This window comes from Mesoplodon mirus (genome assembly GCF_964341445.2).
Source record: "Mesoplodon mirus genome assembly, chromosome: 13".
Taxonomy (NCBI): Eukaryota; Metazoa; Chordata; class Mammalia; order Artiodactyla; family Ziphiidae; genus Mesoplodon; species Mesoplodon mirus.
Genome location: NC_138989.1, coordinates 77,646,628 through 77,663,389, shown reverse-complemented (window position 1 = coordinate 77,663,389; position 16,762 = coordinate 77,646,628). Strand labels below are relative to the sequence as shown.

General features: G+C 42.1%; 1 protein-coding gene across 5 annotated transcripts in view; it reads left to right on the top strand.

Annotated features, from left to right (window-relative positions):
• Window positions 1–16,762, top strand: part of SERPINB3 (serpin family B member 3) — an 80,491-nt gene that overhangs the window by 46,189 nt on the left and 17,540 nt on the right. The window contains exons 4-7 of one of the 5 annotated variants that reach the window (XM_082640228.1): window positions 1,892–1,960; window positions 3,148–3,247; window positions 7,203–7,293; window positions 7,395–7,487. The exons of 1 other annotated variant lie outside the window; for it this stretch is intronic. The gene's annotated coding sequence lies outside the window, so the exon portion shown is untranslated. The remainder of the gene's footprint in view (window positions 1–1,891; window positions 1,961–3,147; window positions 3,248–7,202; window positions 7,294–7,394; window positions 7,488–16,762) is intronic. 3 more of the 5 variants (XM_082640229.1, XM_082640230.1, XM_082640227.1) reach the window with 3 other exon arrangements.

Genomic DNA, 16,762 nt, shown 5'->3' with positions numbered 1-16,762 from the left:
GTATTTTTTTTTCATTGAGTAGATAAAAGACCACAGACTGACTAACACTTACTATTAAAATATGTACATGATACACAGATACTTCAGATTTGGTCTCATATAAAATGACTAGGGGGATCCTTTAATTTCTAGGAAGGAAATGGCAAAGAAAGATTAGATGAATTGTGAGACAGTGATGTGTTTTATGACAAGATTGAACCAGAGAATTTACATTGTCTTCGAATTATGATAGCCTTATTTAGACTTGTGTAAAATGAGGAGGAGGGAGAGGAAATTATTGCTCAGTTCTTCCCCATTTATTAGTCACAATACATGGAATGTGTGGACAGGAATATGGATGGGGATGTAAATGGAATGTGTGGGTGATTGGAGAGGAGGAGGGAAAGGAGACAGCAAAGGCTCCTGCAACTCTGTCTCCAGGCTTGACCTCTCCCAGACCTTGAGACTGCCAAACCCAACCTCCTATGGACATCACCACTTGACTGACCACGGCCACTCTGGTTTCAGTGTGTCCAAAACTGGACACATCATCTCCCCATCGTTCTCCCAGACCTGTTTCTCCTCATCTGCTTCCCATCTGTCTACTAGTCAGTCAAGCCAAAGTCAAAGCAACATCCTTGACTCCTTCCTTTTTATCCATTTTCACATCTATCATTGAACATATCTCACTAATTTTAGTTTTGAGATATTTTTTGTGTTGACACGCTTCTCTTTTTTCTCTAAACTATTGCCCTGGCTCTGATCTTTATCATCTCTGGCCTAATATCTCTGTCTCTAATGCCTTGTCCTTTAAGCCATAACTTGATGTATTTACAATGTAAATACGACCCAGCCATGACTCTTAAAATTCTCCAATGAGTCCCCATTAAATACAGGATAAAGCCCTAACTGGGTTCACATCTCTTATCTGGCCCCTGCCTTCCTCTCCACCCACATTAAAGACTCTAGACTTTATCATAATAGCCAGCACATAGTAAGTACTCAAAATTAATGATTACTATCACTTTTACCTCTACTATGTGCTTAGAAGTTGTATTAAAGTGCTATCTTTACATATTTGTTTCCCCAATAAGGCTCTTGGGAGAGAAATTGGGTATCTCATTTTTTAAACTTGATATAATGTGTGCTCATTGGGGACGCCTACTTAATGTTTTTTTTAATTAAACTGAAAATAAACTTTTGTATCACAATGTTGATCTTCCCTAGCACTACTGAATGACTCAGTGTGGGTTTCCTTCTCTTCCCTTTCACTGTGACAATAGAAAACTTTATCTTCCAGGACAGAGAGTCGTTAAGAGTGAGTCCCATGAACTGGATAGGAGGTGAAGGTTGGGATCCTGGGTCTAGGAGCTCAGGGAACTTCAGGGGCAGGTAAGCGAAGGAACAGACACCTTGATCTTGTGCAATAGGCACGGAGGGCATCAGGCCTGTGGCAGGGGAAATACCTCCCCTACTCCAGAATTTGGGCGAATCTGGGACCCCAAGAGTTCTAAGCAGTGAGGAAGTATCAAGTGCAAAGGAAGGAGGCAAAGAGCTAAAAGAAGATGATAAGAGTCAAGGCCACAGAAAGTGGACTTACCAGGGAAGACGCCTACTCCATCTGCCTCAGTTTTCCAAGTTTTATATTGGGCACTTGACTCCAGACAAATGAGTAAAACTTTTAATGGAAAAAAGAATTTTTGAAGATGCTAATTAAACACCACAATGCAGGTTATAGATTACATGGGATTGGCAAGACTATTGGTTTCATGGAAAGAAAGAAATGATCGATGTATTGGACACTGAAGAGAGTAAGCTAATGAGCTCATACAAAGATCAGACGTCTCAGATTTCCGTCAGGTCTGGACTTGTGATGACTTTTTTTTTTTTTTTTCCTGACATTTGGTTCTAGTTACTTAATCTATCCCTTTGGAGCACTTGCTTATCTGAAGTCAAAGGAATGAATATCTCCCAAAGTATGGTATGTCTCAGTGATTTAAGAAAAAATTTTTTCTTATCACACTTCCCACACTATTTTAATCATATTTCTTGGTTATTTCAAAGCTTGCACCCACATGCTTGCTGCCTTAATACGGAAGTTCTGCTTTATCTTTTCACACACTAACAGGACATGCGATTGGGTAGAATAATTTAACTTTTCTATAGTAGTTATAAACTCTTATTCCATAACCAATTCCTGTTTGCCTCGACACAGGCACATAAGGCCCATTTCAAAAATTTTTTGGAGAACTCCAAGATCAAGGAAGAATGTTTGGTCATCACACTTTCCTGATAAGGAGTCATGACATCTTAGCCTGTATCTGTGACTCATATTGAAATTATGTTTCATGACTTTCTAATATGGCATCATAATCTTGAAGTAGGATCCTCTTCCTTTTTATCACATCAATGTGGAAAGTTGCACACATATCCTGCATTTCCAATGTCTGATACAGGCAATTAAAATATAATAATACTCATGAGTTCCAAGAGCTCTGAAATTCCACGATGATTTGCCTTGGGGTGGGCTAACTTTTATCCATTTTCCTGGTATTCAGTAGGCCCTTGTAACCTGGAAGCTTATGTCATTCGATCCTGAGAAATTCTCTTGGATTACTTCTTTTTGTCTTTTTCACTTGCTGTATTTCTAATATAATATTTAATACATAGATGGGAATATTGCCATTAGCTTTCATTCACGATGGCTTCCTCCCCCTTCCATTCTTTGCCTTTCCATCCCTACCTGAAGAAAACACTATTCTGAATTTTAGTCATCATTCCCTTCTTTTAGTTTTATGCCTCTATCACATAAGAGTCTGACCAAATAATAGGGTGTGGGGTTTAGCTAATGTGTGAGCTTTATACAAATTTGGCCTTATCTTGTATATACTCTAGAGTGGGGGTCTGTTACCGAGTCCAAGCTCGCTCTGCTTGCTGCACAACAGGCCAATAAATCAGAGAAGAGGTGTTGAGGCAGGAAATACAACTTTGAAAGCCAGCAGACTGAGAAGATGGGAGACTGATGTCTCCAAAAAACCATCTTATGGGGTTTGGATGCCAGTTTCTTTTATAGAACAGAGAGGGGGAGGAGATGAGGAAGTACAGTAAGAGGGCCATAAGGTTTGCCAATGTCCCCTGAAATGGCCATTAATTTCTTCTTTCTTGCAGCCATCCACAGGTGGACAGGGTCAGAATGTACAAAGGCACTTTGGTTTAACGTTCAGGCAGAGGCGCAGGGTTCCCCGAGGCAAGCCATTGTGTATAGACAGTAAGTATCTTTTTAGTGAACAAAAGCAGCAGAAAGCAATGGTTAAAGTAAAAGAAACAGATCCAACATGTAGTCAGATCTGGCTCTTCCCTGTTACAGGTCAGCAAACTCATTAAAGAGCTGGAGAGTCTCTAAATACTTTAGTCTTTGTGAGCCTGTGGTCTCTGTCACCACTACTCTGCTGTTGTGGTGGGAAAGCAGAGATAAACAAGTGGGCTCACCCATGTTCAAATACGATTTAACTTAAAAAACAGGTGATGGGCCATGTACTATAGTTTGCTGACTCCTGCTGTAAAGAAACTCTTCACATGTACCGGGAAATGCAAGAGTTTCTCTATGGTGTGTACAAAACAACACCAAATAAGTTACAAAAATTTTACATATTCTATCCAGTCTTCTGGATCTTGGTTGTTCCATTTTACGTTATTCATCCAGGTTGTTTCTCGTAGGGATAGTCCACTTTTTCATTGCTGCTCCATTGAGTGAATTAAAGTATCACAAATTATCCATTCTCCTGTCAATACATATTTAATTTGTTTCTAGTGTTTGTTTTCTGGTGTGATTTTCTAAGATATATTCTCACCAACACTATACAAAGACATCTCTAAGACATACCTCTCCAGCACTTGATATTGTCAAATTTCTCAATTTTTGAATATCTAGCTTATTAAAAAATGGTATGTCATAACTTGCATTTCCCTGATGGCCGAAGAGGTTGAACATTTTTTCATACTATTATGATGATGTAGATTTCCTATTCTGTGAAATGCTTACATGAAAATTTTTTGTGGGGCAGAATTTAGGGTGACATTTTTTTCTGTTTTTATTTGTATTTCTCTTATTGACTTATCGGAGTTCTTTATACATATTTTCAGTTATATATGTTGCAAAAATGTTCTAATTTGCCTTTTTAAAAATTTTGTTTAAGATGTCTTAGCACTATTAAATCTATCTCTACTTTCTTACATACTTAGTGTTTTGTGTGTTTTTAAGGAAAACTTTCTATCTCAAAGTCAGAAAGATATTCTCATATAGTAACTTCTAAAAATTTTGCCTCTAAAGAGGACTAGGGCTACTTAAAAAAATAATTAATTCCATATCTGGGGCAGGAAATATACAAGATGAATCTGGAACATAATTGTCATACCAGAAAGCAAAGAGGCCATTAAAGACTACTAGGGTCATGTGAAAAGGACCAACAAGCCAGCTTGAAAAAGCTCCCACTGGCCAAAAATAAGGCAATTTGAGTATGAAAAAAATAATAATAATGGCATTTCAAATATATTAAAATCCATGAGTTAAAATGATGCTTAAAGGAAATAGCATGAACGAATGTAATCAGCAAAACTATTGAATTTCATGGGAGAATATGTGTACAAATCACTAATTTCCTTCAAAAATTATATTTCAAGGACAAAAACAGAGAAATCTAGATTGAAAGGGAGAAGAGATATATCTTCATGCAATTTGTGGGCCGTATTTGAATTCTGATTTAAATTAACCAACTACAAAAGGAGAAAAGTAGGAGTCAATTGGAGAAATTTAAGCAAAACTGTTTTTTTGGATGCTATGAAGAAATGATTATTTTTTCATTATGATAAAAGATCTTGTGTTATGAATCTAGAGCCCTTACCTTTAGTGAGAGGTGCTAAAGTATTTGTGGCTAAAACAACATGATGCCTAGAATTTGCTTCACAGTAATCAAAGTTGAGGGGGAAAGTGGAGTTTTCAGGGAAACAAGAGAGGCCATAGGGTGATAATAATTGAAGCTAGTTGATGAGTATATTGAGGTTCATTAAACTGTTATCTCTAGTTTTATATATATTTGAATTTTTTCATAATAGAAATAAAATAAAATGCAATACCCTAATCCAATAAAATAATTGTTTCAACTACTCCATCGTCCCATGTGAATCAGTGGGTAGAGAGTGAATGGTCTGCTCTTTGCAGTCATTCCCAGACCCAGATGTAATATCTTGTGCTACCTAGAAAATAGCCTAAGGCAAAGCTTACAGATTAAGGGTTATCACAAGATGCAATTCCAGGGCATCAAGAAGGAATGAGGAAGGACAGAGATACACAGAAAGATGGAAAGCTATTACCAAATGGCTCATTACCTGGTTGGCCACAGCTTGAAAACCCAGCCAGATAGTCATTCATACAGGACATCTCAGAGAAGCTGTATGGAAATAGCACCCCTTGGAACAGTCCTTCAAAATGAAAGAGAGGGGCTTCCCTGGTGGCGCAGTTGTTGAGAGTCCGCCTGCCGATGCAGGGGACACGGGTTCGTGCCCCGGTCCGGGAGGATCCCACGTGCCGCGGAGCGGCTGGGCCCATGAGCCATGGCTGTTGAGCCTGCGCGTCCGGAGCCTGTGCTCCGCAACGGGAGAGGCCACAGCAGTGAGAGGCCCGCGTACCACAAAAAAAAAAAAAAAAAAAAAAACCAAAATGAAAGAGAGAGGGATTTATCAATACGCTTACGCTAGTCTCCTGTCCCTCTCTGATCTAGGTTTGTTCCATGGAACATTAACTCTTTCAGCTTGTGGGTTGTGTTTCCCAGCCCCTCAGGACAGGTGCCAGGAGAAGCATCTCTAACATGGAAGACACTTTGCCATTTGACATTGTTCTCTTAGTTTAAATGCTTTCCTTAAATCTTTGTGGATCCTTGCCAGTCTACTCCTGTTTTAGAATGGGGCATCAAAAAGCTAACTGCAAGCTCTGCTTAGAAGGGAACCTGGGGAAAAGGGAGAAAAGTGTAGAAAGTAGGATCATTGAGCTGGGCTATTCTTTGGGATATCCTCAATATTACTATCTCTGGATGCCTGCAGGATAATGGCTACCAGATTTCTGGTGCTCAGGGGAATCTGAATAATTCAGAATTTAAACTTTCACTTGCTTGTCCTTTTTCATTATGTCAACCCTGATCTTATCTATGTCTGTTGCACCACAATCTGGCGGTCACCCTCTGTTTCACTGTCTCTAGAGAATCAAGTCCGGGTCACCTACCTTCCTACCGGGTTGGGGAGCGGCAGTGTGCAGGCTGTGTGGAGTGTGGGAGAGGATTTGAATTTCAAACTGCTCTTCAACAGACTACCAGCCTTTCTGTTTGTCTGTTTTTCGCTCAACCCTCAATTTCTAAGGTACCCGGTGCTGCCAATTCCTGAGAGACATTCTGTGGGTACCAGCCTTCCCCATCGCTCACTTTCTAGGATTCAACTTTTTAGGTTCTGCTAAGTCAATTATCACTCACAATAACGAGTCTACTTTTTAATCTCAAAAAAGTTATTGCTGCTATATTCCCTTAAATTCTCTTTATCTCCCTAGCTTAATGCTTTAAAACAACAACAGCAACAATAAGAAAACTTTATGATTTTCTTGTGTGATTTTAGGAAAGACCCGAGATTAAAAAAGCGTGTATAATCTTTACCATCTTTAACCAAATATCTCCCCAAATTTCCTCCCTCAGCGTGTCTGTGTTAGTTGACTGACTCCATCATGACTCTGATGGCAGAAATGTTCAATGCTGTGGAAAAGATATTTTTGTACTGTTGGGGGCCTTTTGGTGATCAATGTATTTCACCCCAGAGATTTCTCCTCATGCACGAGTTGTGTGCTGTGACTCCTTAATAAGGCAAATCTGAGTCAAGTGATTTACCTGAAAATTTTTAAATGCCTTTAAATTTTTAAAAGCTTAAATTGTGGGGTCAGCTCTAAATCTTGCCTTATTTTATATTGTGCTGTTTCCTATGTCCGCACCCAAGCCCTTCCTCCTCAGCCTTTCTCCTTACCCCTCATCCCTTGATGTCCAAAAAGATATGGGTTCCAGGTAAAGTAATGGAGACTGCAGAGTCTGGGAATTTGGAACCAGCAAGCCTGGCGTGATTGAGTACAGAGTAGGGAAGTGGACACTGCCCTGCTTTCAACAAGGACTGCGTTCTCTTTCCTGTGATTTCAGCTGCCAGCCCAGGGGATCTTCACACTGAGAACTTTCCAAGTCCACCATGTTGCAGCTCTGGTCTCGGTGCTTATTCCTGCCAGTTTAGGAGGTCCGTAAATCATTTTTTCGAACACTCTGGGGTCGAGTCAGAAATTAATATGAATACAAATTTCCTGGAACTCTTCTAATATTCAGATTCTGTTTAGCTAGGTCTTCCATGAGACCTGAGATTCCACATTTCCAACAAACTCCTTGGTGATGGATCCCCCGTAGACCAGATGCTGCTGTTCTGAGGACCACACTGTGAGTGACAAGACTCTGGATGCTCTTCCCTTCTTTATATCCTGTCTACAACCTCCGGCACTGGTGGGATGTAGTGCACACTGTTGGTGCCTTGCCTACATACTAGCCCCCAGCTCTGTCTGCTCTGCTGCTAATGGCTTACATCTGCAACATTCAGAGAATTTCCACTGGGTTCTTGGGCCATGTCTCTAGTACTGACAGCTGGGAATAGTGAGAGTTTTACACCTCCCACAGAAGGCCCATAGCCAATAGCTGCCTGATATGAGTATACAAAAGCCCAACTCCTTTCCTTTGTTCTGATGTGGTACAAACTCTGAAGTTTTACCCCGCAGAGCTCCTCAGGTAATCAGGCTGAGTCTGGGACTTCACCCGAAATCCCAGGCTTATTTGGCTTCCTCTCCTCCCTCCCCTGTACCCTTTCTGGTTTCCTCTGAGGGCCCTTCCTTAAATAATTCACTTCTACAAAAATCCTAGGCTTAAAGTCTGCTCCTGAGAGAACCCAACGTAAAACAAGGGGCCTTCGCCAAAATAGTTCTTAGGTTCTAACGGAATCTAAGAAGGGAGGGATTATAGCAGGGAAATCCCACATTAAGAGACAGTGCACTGCTATTTCCTAGCACAGCGCCTGTCACATAGGAAGTGCTTCATCAATTTGAGCTCAGTAAAGTTTATTCCTATATCAGGACCCACAAAATGGAGGCTGACCCAGTGCCCAGCCCACACCACTAACCTAAACCTAAGTCAGCCTGCGCTTAGGGGCAATACCTATCAGGGAAGATTACCATACACCAGTCAGCATCCTCCAGCTCAGCCTTAGCTGGGTCATCTTACCCAGGGAAATAGGACCAGCTACCTTATAAGGAAATCCCCGACCTCTTCACCAGTAATGCCCTGTTTTCACGTTGCCTCTTCGATTTACTGGATGATTGAATCAAATTTCTTGATAGGGCCTCCCTGGTGGCGCAGTGGTTGAGAGTCCGCCTGCCGATGCAGGGGATACGGGTTCGTGCCCCGGTCTGGGAGGATCCCATATGCCGCGGAGCGGCTGGGCCCGTGAGCCATGGCCGCTGGGCCTGCGCATCCGGAGCCTGTGCTCCGCAACGGGGGAGGCCACAACAGTGAGAGGCCCGCATACCGCAAAAAAAAAAAAAAAAAAAAAAAAAAAAAAATTTCTTGATAGTGTTGATGGAAAAACCTTATCTGATTTTTTGACCATGTGGTCAGGGCCCTCATCATACCTGAACACCTGCCTAGGCAGGGCCAGTCCACTAGCTACTCACTTCGGAACCACCCAAATGCTGTTTGGGGATCTCTGGGAGGTACAGAAGGCTCGGCACCGTAGGTCCCCAGACCACTCCTTTAACATAGATCTGAAGTGCTGAAGTCTTAGTTGTTGGCACTCGCGTGCCTTTGCTTCCACTCTCCACCCCTGCTCCAGGAAGGAGCGCCAGAGCGTCTAGTCATTGCCACATTGACCCCAAGCTGCTGACCCAGCACTCCTTCCTGATGCTATATTTCTAATCTTGAGGAAAGACAGGAAGACTGCTCCACACGCAAAGCCCACTTCCTGCATATTTGTAATGGCAGCACATCACGCAGCTGCTGTGTCGTGTGCAACCCAGCTGTGCTCGTATTCTTGCAACATTTTTGGAATGCAGGCCCAGCAAATGTGCACATGGTATGAAGCATCCTCACTCTAAGGACGGTTAAGTGACGTGGAGCATTTTTTTTTAATTTTATTTATTTTTTTATAGAGCAGGTTCTTATTAGTCATCCATTTATCCACATCAGTGTATACATGTCAATCCCAATCTCCCAGTTCATCCCACCTCCCGCCCCCACCACCCCACCACTTTCCCCGCTTGGTGTCCATATGTTTGTTCTCTACATCTGTGTCTCTATTTCTGCCTTGCAAACCGGTTCGTCTGTACCCTTTTTCTAGGTTCCACATATATGCGTTAATACATGATATTTTTTCTCGTTCTGACCTACTTCACTCCATATGACAGTCTCTTTGACGTGGAGCGTTTTGAAGGAAATGTCCACACAGTCTTGTTTTTTATGCTTTCAATGACTGCATAGCGTAACAAGAACGGGAAGTGAAGGTGAACAGTATCATAGCCCATGTGGACACAATATAATGGAATTATAGATGCAGCTGACAATAGAAACACACAAACATCAAAAAGTAAAACAAATGTTTGGCTTAGGTAACAATTTGCATCCCTGAGGAGAGGTTTGAAGCATCTTATTTTGGCTTTCAAAGGATGAAATCAACGACTAAAACACTTGTATGGCAAGTGAGTCTGTTTTACATTTTGTGTTGCTGTCTGCTGATTCTTCATAGTTTTCTCTCGTTTAACAATTTATTGTGGCATGGGTCCATTCTAGCTCATTTTTAAATTATTCCTTCATGCTTTTATAATAGACTATGAAACCTTGTTTGCGTGGAAACAAAAATGACACTTTGCTTCCAATATGTTTAAGCACTTCCCATATAAGGAGAAAAAAAAATTGTGTCCTGAGATAATTAATAATATGGTCATCAGATCTGGTGGTGATCTCTCAAGTAATAAAACCTTGAATAAACCCAGACTCTAACAGAAACTATTGTATTTCTGATTTTTTCTGTATTGATATGCGAAGCTATGCCATGACCCTCATGAATATGAGAATGGTTCATGAGAGTTGTTTTTTCCACCGTTCAGTGGATTAATGTAAATTTGGGACCCTTGGTAATTTTACACATTTTTTCCTTCTGAAGTTCAAAGTTAAGTATTTCTTTTCTTTTCTTTTCTTTTCTCTGGGTCTGTGATACCCATTCCCCAAGGTTCCACCCAGATAAAGCCCACCTGAGTTCTACATTTACCAGCAAAAGAAACATGTAGCCTACAGTGTATTTTTTGTCCAGACAGACAGCAACCAGCAGTAATCAAAAAGCAGTTCCACCTTTTACCTCTGTCTCTTGGAAGAACATTAAAGGATTTCCACTTGGGAGCCCATGGCACCATCTTCTGTCAGTAAATCCCTTTGCCATTCTCTCAGCGCCAGCCCCGCCCCCAGCACCTCTGTCTCACCCTGGCCGTTGCTTTCTGCCCCTCATCTCTCACTCCACTCACACCCCCCCTCAGACATTCAGGACCCCTCACTGCCCCTCACCCTGCTCGCTCTCTTCCTCCCTTTTCTTAGCCCTTGATTGTATGAGTGAGTTTACCCTCTGGCTTCTTGTCGTTTCCTCTTTAGGGTATGCATTACTCAGCTTTCCCTGCCTGGAAGCTACTCCAGGAAGCAAGAAACCTCCCCACATAACAGAAGCAAGGAGGAGAGAGGGCAGCAGGGGTGGGGGGAGATTGTGAACACTCATTCGCTAATAATTCCTTAATCAAATTTAATTTCTTCATTTGATTCCATAAAAATATTATAAATTTAAAATTCAACTTAAAATGAAAAATTTACAGTATAGTCATTAAAAAGTGTGACGCTCTTGTCATAAAACTCTTCCACGAGCACAAACAGCTGTGCAAAACATCTGCCTCTCCTTATTCCCTACCCCACCCCACCCAGTTCCTCCCAGCTTGTTTGAACATATTTATATCTCCCAGATTCCCAGTTTTGATGCCACAATCTTGGCTCCCTGCGCACTGATGCTGAATAGAAATACAGAGACAGTGTTTGGGAGGAAAAAGAGATAGAGAGGCTTTATTCTTTGCCAGGCAAAGGGGAAACACAGCCGGCTAGCGCCTCAAGAACGGGTCCCCCTTCCCTGTGGACTTGAGAGAGATTATATAGCCCAGGGCTTGTGGTCTGGGGTGGGTGAGAAGCCTCAAAGTAATGAAGGTCTTGCATTCCCCTTCCTGCATTATTTCAAAACCGTCAGGTAGCCCAGTAATTGGGTCTGTTCATCTCTGGTTTCTGGGCCTGTGACCTTTCTGAAACGCAAAATGCTACAAGGAGTGATTTGCTACAAGGGAGTGCAGGGAGTGTAAACACTAGGTGCAGGATGTAATTTACACAGAGTTAGGGGGTGCTGGGTTAGCTTTGTGAAGGACAAAGCTAGTTACAGACACTACAGATTAGTAACAGTTAAAATAAAACTAGGATTGATGAACTCTATCAGTCCAGTTTGTTTCTTCTCTAGCCCATTCATTGTTCCCTTTATTTTCCTTGTTATCAGGAGAGGAAAAAACCTCATTTCTATTTATGTTGTAACAAATTCCCCACTGCTAGTTCATTCCCTCTATATCAATGGAGGAAGGGAAATGGACATCATTCTTGTCTGGCTGAGGACACAACTTCAGTCTTGCTCCGCTTGACAAACACCAGCTGTCCAGCCCAGGGGACCATCTACCTTCTACTTCAGTTTCTGGCTTCATATCCCAGTTTTCATAATTATTTTTGTCCTTCTTTGGCTTTGGCAATTCTTACATTTCCCGTTTTGCTTTTTTTTTTTTTTTTTTTTTTTGGTAAAGACTTTCCCACATAACATCTAGTTCTTCCTGCTCCTTCGTTTTTGTTTGTTTGTTTTTGTGGTATGTGGGCCTCTCACTGTTGTGGCCTCTCCCGTTGCGGAGCACAGGCTCCAGACGCGCAGGCTCAGCGGCCATGGCTCACGGGCCCAGCCGCTTCGTGGCATGTGGAATCTTCCCGGACTGGGGCACGAACCTGTGTCCCCTGCATCAGCAGGCAGACTCTCAACCACTGCGCCACCAGGGAAGCCCTGAAGAGCAAATGTTTTTAATGCTGATAAAGTCCAGTTATTTTTTTAAATTTATCATTTGTTCAGTTGGTATTCTAAGAAAGTTTTGCCTACCCTAAGATAACAAAAATTTTCTCCCATATTTTCCTCTGGATGTTTTAACTTTCACACGGAGGTCTATGATCCACCTCAAGTTAAACAAAATGTGGTATATGTGTACAGTGGAATAGTACTCAGCATTGAAAGGGACAAATCACTGACACACACAACTTCAGATGAATCGCAAAATCATTAGGTTGAGTAAAAGAACGCAGATACAAAAGAGTGGAGATTATCTCATCGCACTTATAAAAAATATTCTAGAAAATGCAAACTCATTTATAGTGACAAATCAGTGGTTGTCTGACAGTAGGAATAGAGGCAGGGTGGACTGCAAAAGGGAATGAGGAAATTTAGAGAGTGATGGAGATCTTTAGTATCTGGGACATGCTGGTGGATGCACAACTGTCAATCTGATCAAATGGCTCATTTTAAATATGTGCAGCTTATTATAATTATGTCAGTAAAGTCGAAAAATATACATTTGAAATCAAGAAGATATGGAATTTTGTTCAAGCTACTTGGTGCAGAATTAAGATTTTGCATTCACACCATGCCAACCCCAGCATTTGTCTGACCCCTTATATCACCTTAGCACTCCGTCACTAACTCACTAGTATTGATAGTTGGCTTTGGCTCTTGGTGCTTGGTTTACATTCAACACCTGTCCTCTAGGGGTCAGGCTTGTCCCAGAAAAATAATTCAAGCTGGTAAATTCACTGGCTCACCCTCACTCTGGAAGGTAGCCTTAAGATGTATTAGAGGGAATCTGTGCATGTAAGTATGTGCATGTGTGCGTTTGTGTGTGTGTGTGTATTTAATTTGCATCAAAACAAAAACTGGTGTGCTTTAATATGAGAGGCCGCTGCCCAGCCACTCTCAAAAAATAGCATTCCCCTAGAGTAAGGATGGTGACAGCCAACATTTGAGGGGAGACCCTTTTAGAAAAGTCTCAAAGTGATCTTAGATCAGTAACCCCGGTTCCATGCAGATTTTAAGCCACCAGCACTTTGGAAAAAGCAGGCACACCTAGCTATTCAGATTATTTTCTGCCAGAATGGAATGTTGGAACAGTTTAGTGAAGAGCAGTCCTTTACTGAGGGTCTGTTATGTACCTGGAACTGTGCTAGATGCATAATATATGCCATCACATTAACCCTTACGGCAATTCCCCGACACTGGTGCCAGTCTTCCCATTTTTACTAGACAAGAAGCAGAGGGCTGGAGAGGCAAACTAAGTTTCCAAATTCCCATGGCATCTTCACTTTTAACAAAGTTTCTCAGGCCTTAACCCAGAATTACAGTTCATTAACAGAAGCAATTTGGGGCCATGGCTGAAGTTTTTGGCCAGAGAGGTTTTCATAGCGACTCCTATCACACTGAAGGACAAACAGAATCACTGGATATGTTATCTAATGACTTCATCGAAGGCATTGATGACAAGATGTTTAAATTTGTAGATAACAAGAATCTAAGAGGAAAAGTTTGGATAATACATTCAGGAAATATCACATCCAAAAATATAAAATTTAATAGCGATAGAGTTTTTATTATTTTTAAATTTTATTTTATTTATTTTTGGCTGTGCCCCATGGCATGTGGGATCTTAGTTCCCCGACCAGGGATCGAACCCGTGCCCCCTGCAGTGGGAGCTCGGAGTCTTAACCACTGGACCGCCAGGGAAACCCCAGGATAGATTTTTAAAAACCTTGCAGAGGTCTTCCCTGGTGGCGCAGTGGTTCAGAGTCCACCTGCCAATGCAGGGGACACGGGTTCGTGCCCCGGTCTGGGAAGATCCCACATGCCGCGGAGCGGCTGGGCCCGTGAGCCATGGCCGCTGAGCCTGTGCATCCAGAGCCTGTGCTGTGCAACGGGAGAGGCCACAAGAGTGAGAGGCCCGCATACCGCAAATAATAATAATAATAAATAAAAATACCACATGGTCATGATTACCTATACAATGTCTTACAATAGAGTAGACTGGTCTTTCATATTTTATTCTTCCTCTTCAAAATACTTAGTTTAAAATACATCTCCAAAGGGTGTTCGGCTTAAGTTTAATTTTTTTAAAAATAATACTCTTTCAGGCACAATTTACAAACCTAGAAAAAGTTATTAAGTCTTAGTGGCCCTGACACAGTCAAGAAGCACCGGGAAAATATATTGCAAATCCTAGTTTCTTGCACCCGGAGAGGATTTGGGCATCGGCATTAGGACCTCATCCACAAAGCTTCCCTCTGCCCACGGTAGAAACTGACTTGAAATATTTCTTGTAGGGCTTCACCAGTACCACGCAAGTTAGGGCATGAATGGAAGAAGGCTCTTGTGGCTCCCTAGTAGTTCATGTGTATAAATTACTTCTCCAATGTTGTGATTTCTTACACTGGTGGCCCCCAGTAAACCTCTTGATATTCATACCTTCTGTAGTCTCTTCCCCTGTGGCTTGCTTTAAACGATAGAATGTATCAAGAATGATGTTTTGTACTATATATACACTGAAGTCAATTCTTTCTTTCCTATATATTAGCAAGGAGCCATTGGAATGAACCCTAATGTAAACTATGGAGTTTAATAATATATCAATACCGATTCGTTGAATGTCACAAACGTACCACAATAATACCAGATGTTAATAATAAGGAAAACTGTGTGAGAAGGAGACAAGGGTATATGGGAACCCTCTGCTAATTATCCTTTATCCTAGGAAATAACTCTTTTGCCATCTACAGCCCCTATCTTTCATTCAGCTGCCTTTCACTTGAGTGGTGGGAGATTGGGTCTGAAATGAAATGGGACATCCGTGGTGCTAAAACTGCATATATTTGATGCATCTGTGGAACCACATTAAACCCTCCTCTGATAGCCTCCAGGCCTGAATTTTAGAACATACCTGTTGGTTTGACTTACCAGGGCTGATCTGCTTCCTGAGTCTCTAGGTCTCTCAACAAACCACCTCCACCCTAGCCTGGCACCGCCCTCTCCATTTCCACATTCCTTGGAGACTGCAGTCCACAGTGTTTGTGTTAGTGGGGTTGGGAGGCAAAGTTCAGCTTCTCGAAGAAAGTCTTCCCCAGGAAATACACAACTAGACAGGTGGGAGTTATGTACAGGTGCGCTGTTAGTTTTAGGTTTTCAACCTGTGTACTGAGTGATGCTGAGAGCAGGAAATAGTGAACATGATGTGCTCCTATTATCTGAGGTTTGTGTATACAATAGAGTCTTATTTGGAGAGTTTAAAAGTAAAGGAACTTTTCCAGGGCTAAGATTCAAAAGGGAGCATCTGGGGCAGGAAGGGAAAGAGGTTCTTTTTAGGGGGTGTGAGGGGTGGTGGTTGGTATTCAGATCACAGAGGAAATGCACAGTCACTAAGCAGTTTAATTAATGTACTCTTTTTCAGAGAGATAAATATAAAATGTTTAACATATCCACTTGTAAAATGAAAAAAGATTCAAAACAGAATACTTGATTTAATAAGCGTAAGGATACTAAAAATTTCTACAGTACACCAGGCAATAAAAAAAGGGTAGGGCTTCCCCGGTGGCGCAGTGGTTGAGAGTCCGCCTGCCGATTCAGGGGACACGGGTTCGTGCCCCGGTCCGGGAAGATCCCACATGCCGCGGAGCGGCTGGGCCCGTGAGCCATGGCCGCTGAGCCTGCGCGTCCGGAGCCTGTGCTCCGCAATGGGAGAGGCCACAACAGTGAGAGGCCCACGTACCGAGAAAAAAAAAGAAAAAAAAAAAAAAAGGATAGAAGGAGCCGGAAGTCAATGTGGAGGGAGTTAAACCGAGAGATAAGGGGGAGGGGAGAGAAGGGAGAAGATACGAGAGCTGGAGGAATAGAGGAAAGGAACAGTGGAGCTACAGGCTCCGGAAAGGTTTGGGGAAGAAGAGACCACGTCCCTGGTGTCCCTCTGATTGAGGTCACGTGACTAGTCCCATTTCCTGGGCAATCTTGAGAAAATCCTCTGGGCCTCATCTTCTTGGGGTGCAAATCAGACAGTTGGAGCAAATGATTTTCTGGAGTGCCTTCCCCATCCTGCTCTTGTCCCACCTCTGAGACCTGAAGCTGGCTCCATGCAGTGGCCACAGCGCAGCAGACCTACTAAAGAACTGGTGCTGTTTGTTTTGCTGAATGTTTAATTTGCTTGTAGACTTTTCAGCCTTTAAGTATATTCTGTAATTTATTTTATTCTTGCTGTTGTAAATCAACAAATGCTAAATGCTTCTAAGGGCCTTTTCAGTTCCAAGACTCTATGATTCTGGAGCCAGTGGTTATCTGAGTACCTGCTTCTCTGAGGTTATGGTACCAGCTATTTTTAATGCTATGAACCAGGCAAGAAGATCTGTATGTTGTTGAATCCTGAGATTCTCTAACCACCCCAGGTAGGAATGTCAGAAGATTGCTCTGTTGCCTAACTGGTTGCTTCACAGGAAGAGGCAAACTAGGATTCCACTCAAATGTGGAATCTAATTTTAAAAAA